We start from the raw sequence: 15,191 nt of genomic DNA on the forward strand, positions 1-15,191 counted from the left end.
CTTCTGTGTTGGAATTGCTTTTTAATATGCTTTTAAACTTTTTTTTTAAACAATATGCTTTTAAATCTTTTTTTTTAAAGTCTTGAAAGCTTTTTTAAAAAAAGTTTTTAAAGTTGTTTTGTTTTAATGTATTTTAATGTCTGTTTTTATGATGTTTTAAAGTGTTTTTAGTGCTTTTGTTTGCCGCCCTGGGCTCCTGCTAGGAGGAAGGGCGGGATATAAATCAAATACTAAATAAATAAATGGGCATAAGGAAAAAAAGACAAATGGCATGATAAGCAACTTTTTCTGTGCTCCGAGTTTAAAGCCACATATCCCACCCATCTGTCCCCTGCCGCTGAGGTAGCAAACACACTTCAAGCAGAATACACAATCACTGATGCAGTGTTCTTTTGTTGTGTGAACCATGAAAGGTGCAGCCATGCAGTACACCGGTGCCTCTTGTAACACACATGCGGCAGCAATTTGTACAGCGAGCTCACTTTCAAACCCTAGTCAAGATATCCATCCACAGGTGCTACTGGACTCTCGGAGAGGAAACTGATTCAAGTCCCCACCTCACCAAATCCTGAAAGAGGGTTTAAAATTTCTGAAACTCCACAGGTTGGCCAGGAGGATGATTAACAGATTTCCTTCTGGCCTCCACTGAATCTGCTCCCAGAGGCAGGAATGCAGGGAACCTTATTCTAACCAATGCAGAAAAATAAGATGTAAGGTGGCAGAAATAGGACTTTCTTCCATTGGCCTGTCTGGGAGGTTAAAGCCCTTCAGATCAAGCTTTAAAATGGCACTGCAATGAAGACAGACATTTGAAGAAGCTTGAAAAGGTTCTTTGCTTGTTCTTCCCCAACAACAGGAACACAAGAGCAACAGCAAGGACTTCTTGTACTGGTAAACCCTCCAAGAGATCAGTTTGCTTCTAAAGGGAACAAGGGCTCTGGTGCTACTCACCCCCTCCATCCAAACCAGCACAAAGGGCAATGTAGCCACCCATTCCACCTCCGTTTCCTGGGCTTACAACTCATTTCTAAAGGATGGGGCAGATGGAAAAAAATAGGAAGTGGGTCAGCAAGTGCTCCCATGCAAAACCCTAAACTTTATTCGCTTTTATTTATATAGTTACCAATTCTAAATTATTTATGTCTTGCTTTGACAAAGCAAAAAATATATAAAGGAGTAACTTCGCTCCTGTTTAGGAGAGAAGAGGGTTTTTTAACACACACACACACGTTACATATAAAGAAAGAAGAGTAATAAAAAGTGCTCCATTGATCAAAAAGACGAAGAGTTGGAAGCGTTTATTCACACTGTACATCACAGACCCCCCCAAACCCGTATCAGAACCTCTTGGCACCTGTCGTTATGAACTGCAGAATATTAGACCTTGGTTGTCAACCCTCTACTTGTACCATAAAAACCACAGCGCTGCAGTGTGTCACAATACCATTTCCCTTCAAAAACATGTCTCTTCTACTCACCCATTTTAATGGCAAAGTACCGATGAGCTCTTGGTGGCCCCTCCTTTGACTGTTCCAACTTTCTCCTCTAAACTTTGAACTGTTCTACGCACCTTTGCTGCATATTCCCAGAACATTCCATTTTATATAAAAAAGCCAAACTGGAATTAAGACTTTGCAGTACGTCTTCTCCCAGTTGGAAGAAACAAGGAGTGCTGAGAAGGTATGTCCCCAGTTAGCCTTCCTATGCTTCCTGGAAACTCAATTTTCATTCTCAAGTGCTGTGTTGTAAGCAACACATGCACCTTTTCACAAAGAACAAGGAAACATAATAAATATGCTGACAGGTCTTTCCTCTATCAGGTATTCCAAGACACTCTACACTTCGCTTTAGAAAGCGCCGTCTTTATATTCCCTCTCTTGGCAATGAATTAATTGTAACTTTGCATCTTTTTTTTTTTAGTCGACACAGTTGCTGCTTGAAACGACCTGTGTGGAATCTCTTCTTCTCCAAGTTGCTCCTTTGAACACACATTTCCACCTTCTGGTTTTGACACACTGCGGAGAGATTTCATGACAGCGCCACACATTCCAGTCAGTTGCCGGCTCCAGTGTGGAAGCTGCGCACACAATGTGTAAGAACCATACGGAGGCCAGTGCTGCACATGAACTGGTGGCATGGAGAAGACATTAAGCAGAGGCAGTTTCAAGTGGCAGCTGTGTGATAAAGGCCCAAATTCTCCAGCTCCGGGCAGAGGAAAATAGAAGCACATCACTACTTGATGGTATAATTAAGGTAGAAGCTGCTTCAGCTTAGCCTAGGCGGTAAGTTGTGGAAAATAGGTATTCTCTCCCCCCCACCCCCAAAACTATAAACAGAGGGATTTTTTGGGGGGTGGGGATATATATATAAAAAAATGAGGACTCAATCAAATCTTTGTAGACCAACAGTAGAAAAGTGATGTTAATGTAAAGGGCACATAAGTTTGTTTTGGTTGAGTTGTGTCTTCTGTATTAAAAGGTTAAAAATGCCCTAGTTTTGGGGCAGCAGCAAAGCAGTCTTCACTGACCAACTGGCTCCCCTTCTATAAATCAAAGCCATCCCTACTTGCTTTGGGGGTCTCCTGAGGGGGGGGAGCCTGCCCGACAGCGTCGTCTGACTTTGCAACGCAGCCTGCCCAGTGCAGTGACGCAGCTCTGCCTTCCGTGTAAACTATTTTTTAAAAATGGGGCAAGGGTAGACATTTTAACAGCTACTAACAAGCCCAAATCCCAATTCTTTTATAATGAATTGCACATGCCAAGAGTCTTACGCATTGAGGTGCCAGTTTCAAAATACAACCCTGAACAAGATTGGCCTCTCCGACCCCCCTTCCCCTCTCGCTTCCCTCAGACAAGCATACACTTTCTTCAGCCACAGTGGTCCAGTTGATTCCCACCCATTTCAAGCCACAAGTCGGCCAAAAACAGGAAGTGCCCAATGTAGAGATCTGCAACCAATTCCCCCCGCCTGTCCACCCCCATTTGTGCAGCAAGGTTAACTAAGCCCACTCTAAGAACAGAGAGGGAGAGAGTTTTTTGTTTTTGTTGTTTGAGAAGGCAGCTCCCATTTCTTCTAGCAGCAACAACTTTTCCCAAACAGCAGTCAGCTGTTGGGAAGGAACAGGAGTGACTGAAAAGCACTAGCACTGACACTACAGGTATTCACAAAGTCTCTGGACTGATTACCCCTCCTCTCTCCTCTCAGCACGGTAGAATCATAGGTCTGCAGCACAGTTTGACAGCAGGGCAGTGAAAACATCTGTGCGGGGGGGAGGGGGGACAGATTCCAGCCCAGCCCCTCTTCTCATGGTCTTCCAGCAAAAATCCACACAAAATTTACATGAGGAGGATGAAAATGAAACTGGGAATTAACTGCTGGAAAGGAGGGATTTCCACTCCACCAACACCCCCCCGACATCCCATCCTTCTGAGCAAGTCCTCCGTCCTCCCAACTCCAGAGTGCAAGGCTTCCTCCAGTCCTACCACCTTCAGTCCGCTGAGAAATGTGCGTGATCTGCTGAGCTGGGAGAGGCAGTGCAGTCTCTTCCCAGCTTTCCTTCCAGGCTGGAGCCTCAGTTTGAAGTGGCAGCAATGGGTTTGTCCAGTTCAAGGTCAAGGCTGGAGCTACCGGGATGCAAGCTGGTGTAGCAGGATTTGCAGACCCGGCTGGGTTCGAAGAGCTGCTGGCTGGGGACTGGCACCTTCTGGTTACAGCAGCTGGAGCAAAAGACATTCCCACAATTCCTTCAGTCAGGAACAGGAAGAGAAGAAATGCAAGTAAATTTGCAACTCGGGAATGCAGTTTCCACAACAGTACAGGACTTAACTTAGTGCTTGCAGAAAAAGGTAAAAAACAACACACACCCTTTGGGCTAGTTGCCAAAAAACCAGGCATGGGTAATGGAGGACTAAGTTCCCTCCTCCTGCAACTTGCACTGGGTCAGAGTGCCATGGGATGGTCATGGTGCCATGGGATGGTCATGGTGCCATGGGATGGTCATGGTGCCATGGGATGGTCATGGTGCCATGATGTCAGCCCAGCCCAGAAATGGTGACCTGGAGGGGTGAAAAGGGACTCTGAGCCACAGATGTCTTTTGCGCCTATTATCAGTGGAACGGAGCACTTCAGCTATGCTTTCATCTGCTCCTGGCTACTGCTTCCCAAAGAGAAGTAAAGTAAAAACGGGCTCTGAAGACTGACAAGCCAGTCAACTCCTTAAAAAAAAAAAAAAAAGCCTACGGAAGCCAGAGTGAGCCAGCTGCAACTCAAAGGAGCTACAATAGCACCATCTTTCAGCACAGACAAAGTGCGAGTCTACAGGGACCATGCAAAGCCACACAAGTGAGCAGCCACAGAAGATGCATCCCACATGCCACGAGTGAGCGATGCAACAGCTGACACATTTGTCAGGTGTCAGTCAGCAGGGCTGTAATAGCACATGCACCTTGGGCAGGAATGGTGTGTGTGAGAGCATGTGTGTGGGCCATTAGAAACCACAATCCCACCCTTTTGCTCTCATACCTTTGCTTTTCCCAAACTGAATCCTGAACAGCGTAAACTGACAAAGTCCCTGGTTCATAATCCCCGACCTCCAAATCTAGGCAACCATTAAGTAAGAACTTTTCCCCCACCTCACTTCAGATGATCTGTGCTTTGCCAAGTGTTTTATACAGCAGTTTGTTACATCTGCGTCTCTCTAGCACACCTTAATGGAGGGAGATGAGAGGCAACTGGCGGGAGAGAAAGACCTCGTGGAATATCTCAAAGGCTTGATTTAAAGAGTAGATTATGTTAATTGCCAATGTAGTGCGAAGCAAAAGGAAACCCTCTTTTTCATCTCACAAGCTTCTAGCTTGGCAAAGCAGCCTCCAGAGATCAAGCTCTAATCTTCACACTAGGGAAACTCACTCACACTACAACTTGGGCTGCTAATTTGGAAGCCTTCTTATGGACTCCATCAGACACTGCTATTAGGAAAAAGCAGCAAGACAGAAAACTTTCAACACCATCGAAGACCACTCTATGGAAAAACCATTCAAATGCCCTCATGGCAAAGGCTTTGGAAGGATGACCGTTCCCAACAGGACCCTTGCTGCCAACAGAAGACTAATCTTTCCTTCTGAGAGGAGCGCCTGGAGATTTAGAGAAAGAGAGGCTATTTATGGCAATTTTTTTCCTGCCGGGTATATCTGTTCGGATCTTTTGCAAACGGGAACACTTTGTCCCCAAACAGGCTCCCATATCCATCTCAGGGTTTGGGTTTTTTTTGCCAGACTCCTGGAGCTCATTGTCAGTGTCATGTTCCACCTGGCTAGCAGAGGAGACCCTAACACTCCTCCCTAGCCAACTGCTATTTACTGCCCATTAGCCCTTCATGAAAGCTTGCTTCAGCCTTTTCCTCCTTCCTAGGAAACTGCTCAGGTTCTCTTACCGCATTGCTCGAGAAATCCCCAACAACCACCAGGTCGCCATAATACCAAATTAAACAGAAAAAAGGCCAAAATAATTTGTTCATGACAAAGTGCCAGTTAACGGCAGGAGGGGTGGAGCTCCTTCCTGACACCTGCTTTCCTAGCACTGCGGCTTACCATGGCAGCGCTGTGCAGACACACTGGCCCTGCTGCCATCCTAGCAGGGAAGCTGCTGTGACCTTGGTGTTGGGAAGGCAGCTCCGCCCCACCATACTGGCTGCTACTGCTAAATGCAAAGAAACTGCCTGCTATTATAAGTGAAACACTTCTCAGGTAAAAACTGCCTGCTATTATAAGTGAAACACTTCTGAGGTAAGCCACTTGTGTGCTAGCCACAGCTGCAGTAGAGAGTATGAAACACACAAACAAGAAAGGCTGGATTCTTAATTTAGTGTGAAAAAGAGGGGCCCACAGACCTCAGGGTCCAACAGGGCTGTTGTCATTCACCTTGGGTGTAAAAAGTTATGGGTAAGAGGAGTGCAGGGGAGGAGGAGGGTTCAAAGGTTAGTTTGGAGGTGTTATCAGTGAAAAGCAGGAAGACAACAGAGGCTGTTGCAAATGCTCACCAAGTCTGATCAACACGTTCAGGGTCCCTGCAAGGATCGGAGAAAAAGCTCAGAGGAGAGACTAAATCAGCGGGGAGACTAAACCAGAGAAGTCTTTTCTAAAAAAAAACAATAATGGCAAGGCGAGACCACTAGCTTTTCCTTCTAGCCTGAAAGAGGGTAATGCAGAACTACTTTTTAAACAAAAAAATGGCTAGTGTGCTGTGAGAAATGAACTTAAAGGGCTCCTATGCCCAACAACTACCTATCTGCAGAAGAGGCTGCCTACTGTACCTCTGCATAATTTATTTCTTTGGGCCCACCTTCTTCCATTCAGGAGGCATGCCAAGGGCAATGACTCCTGCAGAAACACAGTGAGTGGCCATCACTGAGAACAGTTCATTCTTATTCTAGGAAGTAAGTTTTTTTGGGGTGGGGTAATATGTGAGATATATGCCTCCAATGTTAATATAAAGCAAGCGTGCCTCAGAAATCAAAGATTGGCAAACACTATTTAAATAGTGGATAGGGAGTGGATATGACACCCACTGATGCAAGATGAATCAGACCTCAAAGTCAGCTCCTACTTGTTCTGTTTAAGCCTTCTCAGCTAAGAAGAACAGCATGGTGCAGTCTTAAGACGTTTAGAAGATGAAATGATAATATGGAACATTTCCAATGCTCTCCAAAGCTCTGCTAAAAGATTTTAACACAAGGTAAAAGAACACTATCTGTGAGGTGATTTACCTTGAGTTCACAGCAGAGGATACAGAATATAAGGCAGAGCATAGACAATGCTGCTAGCTTGGAAACAAGACAGCATGAGACAATGAGACAAGCAAGCCCACTATGAAGACTGGGATGCCAACCTCCTCAGCTTCATTGGCAGGTGAGGCCCTGCTGGTGGTGCTGCCTCTAGCTGCTGCCTAATTAGCACTGACCTGTGACATGGCTTTCTCAGTGGTGGCTCTCTAGTTGTGGAATTTCCTCCCTGGTGAGGTGCATCTGTCTCCCTCATTAGTGATTTTCAAGAGAAATTTAAAAGACATTCCTGTTTACCTAGGCATTTGATGGCTAATAGATATCGGGCATGCCAGTGTGGAAATTAGTAGTGGTGAGGGTAAGCAATTGCTTTTAAATGTTTTCAGATGATTGTTTCTAAATGTTTTAAATATCTTTTTTTTATTTTAAATTGTGTTTAAACATTTTGATGTTTTCCACCCTGGGCTCTTTGGGAGGAAGGGCGGGATGCAAATTATAATATAATACCACTAATAATAATCTGGTGCATACAAGCTTGACGTGCTCTTCTAGTACTTTAGATCGGAAGCAACAAGACCTGTGTCCTCCAAAGGGAGACCTTTGGGAAAGTACAACAAATGTTCATTTATCGATTGGATCAGCTCAGCTCTTCCATTAGGCAAGAGAGTACAAATGAAGCAGCTCCCACAGGAAGTTGTGTGTTAATGCCATCAAGGACAACTCTAAAATTGTTTGAAGCTAAGTGAGATGCAGAGCGTTGCAACCTCAGAATGTGAGCCAGGTAGTTTCTGGTTCAAACTGCACTCAGGTCCACCTTGAGGGCTTCCTATTGGGGCATCTGGTTGGCCACTGAGAGAACAGGAAGCTGGACTAGATGGCCCCCCTTTGGCCTGATCCAGCAGCCGGCTCTTCTTATGCTCTGATATGTCACCATTGGCATGAACTCAGTGGGTGGCCACAGTCAAGTCTCTCTCAGCCTCAGCTCCACATCTGAAATATGGGGATAGCAATCCTGACACATACTGCAAGACTGTTGTAAAGGTTCCTTGAAATAATCTGTATGATGCATTTTGAAATGTGCTACATAAACTCAAAGGCGGAGGCTGCGTACACATCACACATTTAAAGCACATTCCCCAACCCTCAAGACATCCTTGAGTTTGTTAAGGGTGTTGGGAATTAGAGCTATGTGAGAGGAAAACTACAGTTCTCAGGAGTCTTTGGGAAGGGGGAAATGTGCTTTAAACGTGTGGAATGTATGCAGCCTAAGAATGTGGTATTTATTATTATTATTTTTCATGGGTTGGAAGCACTGAAAAAGGAATTGAGTTTAGACAGTGTGGCAACATTTTATAACATAGCTTGTTGAAAGTCAAGCCCCTCTGTCATCAACCAGAGAGAGAATATGGCTGATTTTGCATGGAGAGAGATATGGAACAGAAGCTCACACCTGGTGCAGCACCAGAGTGTATGGTTGGTATGTTCTGATGGACAGCGGCTCTGCTAAGGAAAAATACAAGCCAGAGGCTGACGGGCGCAGGAGCCGCTCCAGGACATGGCATGAAATTAGGGCCTCTGCATCCTCCACCATTCCGCTCAGCCCAAATTACCTGCAATGGTGCTTCCTGCTGACGAGCCAGAATGCACTGTCGCAGCCATAACAGTGTGCAGCCAAGTGATCAGGCAGCCATCGTGTCACCTGAGAACAGAGACAGAGCTTTAAATACACCAACGCTCCACAGGTTGAAAAGCTTGTTGAAGAAAGTAGAGGTGAAGGAAGGAAAGAATTGCTTTTCCCCCCTCTTTTTTTTCAGCCAAAGAATGAGAAGAATCTTCTCGTCGAGCAACCCAAACACCAAATTTTCACAATGTCAGAGAAAACCAGAGCAAAGTTCCTCGACTTCCTTGTGTACTTACATAGCTGCATAAGCCAAGCACATTGACATTGCGTGTGTTAGTCTAGGAAATGCTTTCATCATTTCCCAGTGCGAGTCCGGAAACAGACAACTGACAGCCAAGGGCCTTTTTGGCACAGGTACAGATATTTTAAAAGTATCAGAGACAACAGGGACAAGAGGGAAGATTTGAAGAGACCAGTGTCAGGACCAAAGGGATACAGAGGAGAGCCAGGTGGTTAGTAGCAGGTGCTGATGCAAGGAAAGGGAGAGGGAGGCCACGGAGCTGGACTTTGCCTGTACCTCTGTGTCCTGCTTATCCACCTGCTCCCAGCTGGCTTCAGAGAAAATCTCTGTACTGCAGCGAGACAAACAGTTCTGATCCAGATTGCTTTCCGAGTCAGGTATTGAAGTCTGTTGGCAAACAAACACAACTGAACAGGACCTACTCCCAACCTATTCAGAACACGGATTAGACAGTTGAGAACAGGGAATTCTTGTGTTTCTCTTGCTCAGAGATGGGATGATAAGATTAGGGTGGGGTGGCGATGCTGCTTCTACAATTTCCTTATAAATTCTGCAAAGCAGAAATCCCAAACTCACTGCTAAAATTAAAAGTTGCAAATCAAGCATGGGCAAGTGTTTTTGATGGCAACACTTTCAAGGCTTGTATATTTTGGCAATGACTGAGGTGCTGAAATAACCTTTACGGAGTATTACATAAGGGGTATGTAATGTAGAGCAAGAAGACGCAGTTATGCAGGGTAAATAAGACCCTGCAAAAGTTCCAGTACTTTGGTTTCCAGCTAGCTTGACAAATTGTGCATCCTAGACAGCACCCGAGTGTCCCACCACGAAGGAAGACTGGTTGTTTTTTAAGCCACATAGCAGTAGTTATGGGGCACAGGGAAGGCAGTGGGGTTGAATTAGAGCAGGAGTGGGGAACCTTTGACTCTTCTCCAGATGTTGCTGAACGACAACTGCTATCATAATCTCTGGCCATTGGCCATACTTGCTGGGGCTGATGGGAGTTTTAATTTGGCAGCATCTGGAAGGCCAAAGGGTTCCCACTCCTGAACTAGAGTAACAGCGGTGTATAAACTTCCCTCCAGATGCAGAATTTAGAAGCGGTTATCAGGCAATTTGGGGGAGGCAACAGAGGAGAAAGGATGTGGCAGCAGTGGCCATCAGGCATCCCTCTTTGGGGTGAGAATGTGAAGACTTTTAACAAGACGACGGCTGGTGCACCTCGTTCATCTTGCAGGCTCTGTGAGTTGGGTAAAGGAGCTGGCATTGACACCCCACATACCCCAGCAATTCTCAGTCTGGAGAAGGGGTGGAGAACTTCTTCAGCCTGAGGTCCACATTCTCTCATGGGCAACTTTCTGGGAGGCCGCATGCCAGTGGCAGACACAGCCAGAGGCAAAAGTGGGTAGAGCAAGGGTTGTGACCCTTCACTTTCTACATTCCAGTCACGCAAAAGCTGGTTTCTACGCATACACACTCACTCGCTCTCCAGCCTCCCTCAGGCAAGCAAGAGGCATTTTATCACAGTTCAAGGATACATTCAAGCCAGTCAAGAGCACCTGAGGAAAGTGCAGAGCAGGGCCAGTGAGGGGTGTGGTCTGGGGAACTGGCATGGCCCGGGAATAGTTCTGAGGGCCAGACAGCATCCTGGAGGGCCACACTGGGCCTAAATTTCCCTACGCCTGAGCTAGAGACAGCTTCAATCTGCAGCAAACTGTCCTCTGTGAGAACTGCTCTACTGGAGACATGCAAGGATAAAATGTCTTGGATATCCTCAATGCCTCCTGTAGATTAAAATCCTCCTCTACCAAACAGAGCAATCGCGGGTTTCTAGGTGCAAGGAGGGAGGATGGTATTCCCCTCCTCTTTTAAGTTGCTGGTGTCTGTACAGGGCATTGTCTTGAAAGCAACCCAGACTCCTTTGGGAATTCAACTATCCTCATGCCCATCAAGCTGGTTTCTAGGACCTTGTTTGAAGTCTTTTAAGTTTTTTAAAAAAGAACTCTCTAGGCATAACCTGCAATTCCTTTATGCCAATATATCTATCCAAAAATTAATGCACAAATTGAAAAAACCCGGAGATCACTTGCAGTCCTTGGATTGAGAACTGATTAAAATAAAAACTCCACTGGTACAAACTTGTTTAAACTGATGTTTGTCCAGAAGACCGTAATAAATGCCAGTTCTCAACCATGACCAAATCTGAGATTACTGTGGCCTCAGAGAGAAATAAATAGCAAATCCTTTCAATGGAACACAAACGGACACCATTTCTGCACGAAACCCAAACACATTTTGGTCGTAGATGTAACCCTGGTCAGTGACTACTTTTACAGGGACTCTACTCAGGTGGGCCAACAGCCCCCCCGCGCTGCCTCAAACTGGCCTGCTGACTGGTCTAAGTTCTACATCCCACCTCTATGGAGGAACTTGTGAGCAAAACGATGAAACATTTCATTGTTGCTTGAACCCTCCTCCTCTGGCACACTTCCCAAGCCATTTCCTGGCATGATGGAACCAATTCAGAGAGAAAAGGCATGCAATAAAGCAAAGTTTCCCTTTCCAAGTGGTTTTCCTGCTGAGAATGGACTGAAGCTATTTAGGATAAAATTTTCTCACTTGCACCCTCTTCTGTTCATCTTTCTGAATAATTCCAAGAAGCACAAAGGGGAGTGAGAACGCACGGGGATGGCAACAGTCTAGGCTGTAAGGTGTGCTCGGGATGCCCTCAAAAACCTCACCCCTTCCCTTCAAATAAAGTACATGGCAGTGCCCTACTGTCCGCCAAATCTCTCAGGGTCAGACAGTTCAAGGCCATGCAAGGAAAATGCTCGCCATTTTAAAAATGGCTGCCTCCCAGCTGATGAGCAGTACAAGCCTAAGTGACAAGAGCTTTCCCTTAGGCCAGGGACGGGGAACCTTTTTCAGCCCTAAGGCTGCATTCCTTTTCCAGCAACCTTCCAGGGATCACGTGCCAGAGACAAAAGTGGGCACAGCAACATAATGTTTAATTTTTCTTTTGTACAGTAGGCTGGTTTCAACACACACCTCTCTATCCTCCATCCAGGCGAGCAAGAAACATTATCAGAGTTCAAGGATGCATTCCAGTTAGGCAAAAACACGCAACTCAGGGCTGGTGTGGCCTGGGGAGAGCCCAGAAGGCCAGAGGTGCCTGGAGGACCACATCTGGCCCACAGGCCTGAGGTTCCCCACCCCTGAGTTAGGGCTATTCTGTATACTGGGCAGCAATTAAGTCTCAATGTCATTTTGCACCCTGTCCAAAAGTCTTTAAAAAGACAACAGCATTGGCTGGAGGGCCGATCCAGAGCCAGCCACAAGCCCAATAGCCTACCTGCCAAACACCCATGAACATCACTCACACACACCCTCCAATGACTCATTTAGTTGCTCCCTGGCAATCAGCCACCAGGATGCGCTCTCACCCGGCATGCAATGGAAAGAATACAGGACATATGGCTAGCTAGCTGGCTGGCTATTCACCTCCTTCAATAGCCCACTCCTTTTTGAACAGGCCTCACACCGACATGGAGCTGGCTTTGAGACTTTTAATAGTCTTGGTAAGCAGAACAGAGCAGGGATTTGGCCCAAGAACTGCCAGTAGCTGATCATACAGACATCTACTCCATTGCATGTCATGTGAGGATTTACCCTGTTTTCACGCTTCATCTTGCACATGCATTTTCTAAACCAGGGGTGAAGAACCTGTGGGCCCTCTGGATGTTGCTGAACTACACCTACCATCATTCCTGGCCACTGACCAGGCAGGCTGGAGCTGATGGGAGTTGGAGTCCAATAACACGTGGAGGACCCACAGGTTCCCCATGCATTCTAAACTCTGAAGCAGCCTCAAGCATCCATGAACACCTGCCCTCATTCACACACAGAGCCACTGACTGCCCCTGAAAACCACCGACAGGTTACAAATGACGCAACAGAGACGGCTCTTTTGAAAGAGGCCTTATGGTCACTTAAAAGAAAATGCAGAAACCGGCATAGAGTGGACTGCGGCAGCCCTCTACAGGGCCAAATTGGGCATAGGCATTTCAATGGGTTTGGACAGGGGATGGAACACATGAAGGCTCTGCTGTGGCAATGCTTTTGGTACCTTCTGCTAACAAATGTAAAGACGTCCTTATGCAGTCCTTATACAATGGTTTGAACAAGACAGCTGACCTTCCCAACCAAATAAAGCATGGATAGCTTTGCAATTTTTGCTGATTAGTCACCTGTAATATAAACACACATACAAAGCAGGAGTAGGCTTGTAAATTAGCCACTCATTTATTATGTATTTATTTCATTTCTGAATCGCTTCCCACAAGGCCATCTAGTTGCCTGCAATGAATAAGAATCACCTCCAGGAGACCAAGCAAAAAAGCATTTCTGAATTGGGAAAAGAAGGTGGCTCCTTCCCTCACAGCCTATTCTTTTTCTCCACACGAGGCAGGCTTTATAATAAAGGGTTTATATATTAATGTGACGTTTATAATAAAAGACGGTAGCCAGGTAGGAATAGCAAAGACTCCTGGTCTGGAACCCTGCAGAGCCACTGCCAGTCAGTGCAGACAATACTGAGGCCGATAGGACAATGGTCTGACTTGGTGTAAGGCAGCTTCAATGTTCCTAATGTGGGAAGCCACAGAAGGGCAAACATGAATTGGGAGCGCTGAACTTTCTTCCTCTCCTGTTTGTGAAGGACCATGCCCAGTGTTTCATCTTTATTTCTTTCTCAAATACTGTACAGCCCCCTCCTTCAAGTTAGGGCATCGCCTGGAATCCTTCACCCAGATTTCACTGGGGAAAACCCTCTGCTCAAGCTCAGTGACCCTCTTGTCTTCATTACTGCTCAAATCCCATGCTGAATTCGGAACTAAAACAAAATGAATTTGGGGGAAGGGGAGTCTGTTTGGACCAGATGTTGCAGCCAGTACAGAGGCTGGGGGTTTGCCCCTGACAGTGTAGAGTGGTGTAGTGGTTAGAGCATTGGATTAGGACCTGAGACACCAGGGTTCATATCTCCATTCAGGGACAAACTTCACTGGTCTTGGGCCAGTCACTGTCACTCAGCTAACCTACCATACAGGGTTGTTGTGAGGATAAAATGGAGAGGGGGAGGAACCATGTATGTGGCCACCTTTAGCTGCTTGGGGGAAAGGTGGGCAATAAATGTAATAAAAAAATAGATAATATTATGGTATCATGTGAATATTTATCTATGAAAAAGACAGGATGAAGAGCCTGTCAGGTTGCCATATTGGACTCCCTGTTACAAAGCTACCTAAGGCCTAGCAAAAGACTGCCGGTCTTCAGCATGTATTTGAAGATTGTATTGTATTTTTACTAACCAACTAGCAGACAATTTCTGCTGCTGGGGAAGAACTCTAGCCATTTAGTTTCATATTAAGCATTGGCCCAGGTTCAGTCCCCAATGGCATCTCCAGGTACGGCTGGGAGAGACTCCCTGCCTGAAAACCTGGTGAGCTGCTGCCAGTCAGAGTAGACAATACTGAGCTAGATAGACCAATGACTCTGCATCAGGCAGTTTCCTATGTTCCAACCCTGGACCTGAAGGCCACATCTAGGGAAGGGGATAGCTCAGGGGCAGAGCGTTTGCCAACATGCAAAAAGCTCCCAGATTTATTTATTTATATTGATAAACATATTTGTATACCGCTATTGCCTTTAAACAGATACACATCAGAGCAGTTTACAACAAACCAAAACAATTAAAAATACCGTAAAAGAAGGTCAGCCGCTGCAAAAAAAAGACGTCCTCTTAATCGCCTGCATACGCCTGGCAGAACAGAAAGGTTTTCAGCAGGTGTATGAAGGTCAGAAGAGAAGGCGCCTGCCGAACCTCAATTGGCAGAGCATTCCAGAGAACTGGGTGATAATTTCGGGGCCATGTTAAACATGTTCAATGTTCGCCCTACATTACCAAACACCATTCCATCATCTTCGCGTCTGCCTTGTTGCTGGCTCCTGGTCTTTTCCATGCACCTGTTTGGATATTTCACATGCCATGTTTATATTACGTAGATACTTTGATCAGTTAACTGTATTTTATTGATGATTTTTTGAAGCTGTTGTTTTAAGATGTTTTGACTTGTGGTACACTGCTGAGAGTTTTATTTAAATATAAGCGGTATATAAATGGACTAAATAAATAAACGAGCCTCGCTCACCCAGGGAGGACCAGCCTGCAGCTGAGCTCAGGGATGGAGCTAGGATAGGAGGGTTCAGGCGGCCCCGCTGAGCTTGGAAAAGTTACTTTTTTGAACTACAACTCCCATCAGCCCATTCCAGTGGCCATGCTGGCTGGGGCTGATGGGAATTGTAGTTCAAAAAAGTAACTTTTCCAAGCTCTGCAAGGTACCCTGGCCCTAAGCCTCTATCTCCAGGCAGAGCTGGGAGCATCCTTGCCCGCAACAGCTTCCTGGGTTCCTGCAACGGACCGTGAATACCCATCA

The 15,191-nt window shown here is 45.9% G+C and overlaps 1 long non-coding RNA gene across 2 annotated transcripts; it reads right to left on the reverse strand.

The window, feature by feature from the left end:
- Positions 1 to 1,219: 1,219 nt before the first annotated feature.
- On the reverse strand, positions 1,220 to 10,463 carry LOC133373317 (uncharacterized). 2 transcript variants are annotated; one of them, XR_009759648.1, is made up of 4 exons: positions 8,977 to 10,463; positions 8,389 to 8,477; positions 6,038 to 6,064; positions 1,220 to 3,743 (listed from the first exon to the last, which is right to left on the reverse strand). It is a non-coding gene; the product is annotated as an uncharacterized LOC133373317 (long non-coding RNA). The 2 variants fall into 2 exon arrangements; XR_009759649.1 differs by lacking the exon at positions 6,038 to 6,064 and having other exon boundaries at positions 8,977 to 10,456.
- Between the last annotated feature and the right edge of the window lie 4,728 nt (positions 10,464 to 15,191).

Source organism: Rhineura floridana, chromosome 19 (genome assembly GCF_030035675.1).
Source record: "Rhineura floridana isolate rRhiFlo1 chromosome 19, rRhiFlo1.hap2, whole genome shotgun sequence".
Taxonomy (NCBI): Eukaryota; Metazoa; Chordata; class Lepidosauria; order Squamata; family Rhineuridae; genus Rhineura; species Rhineura floridana.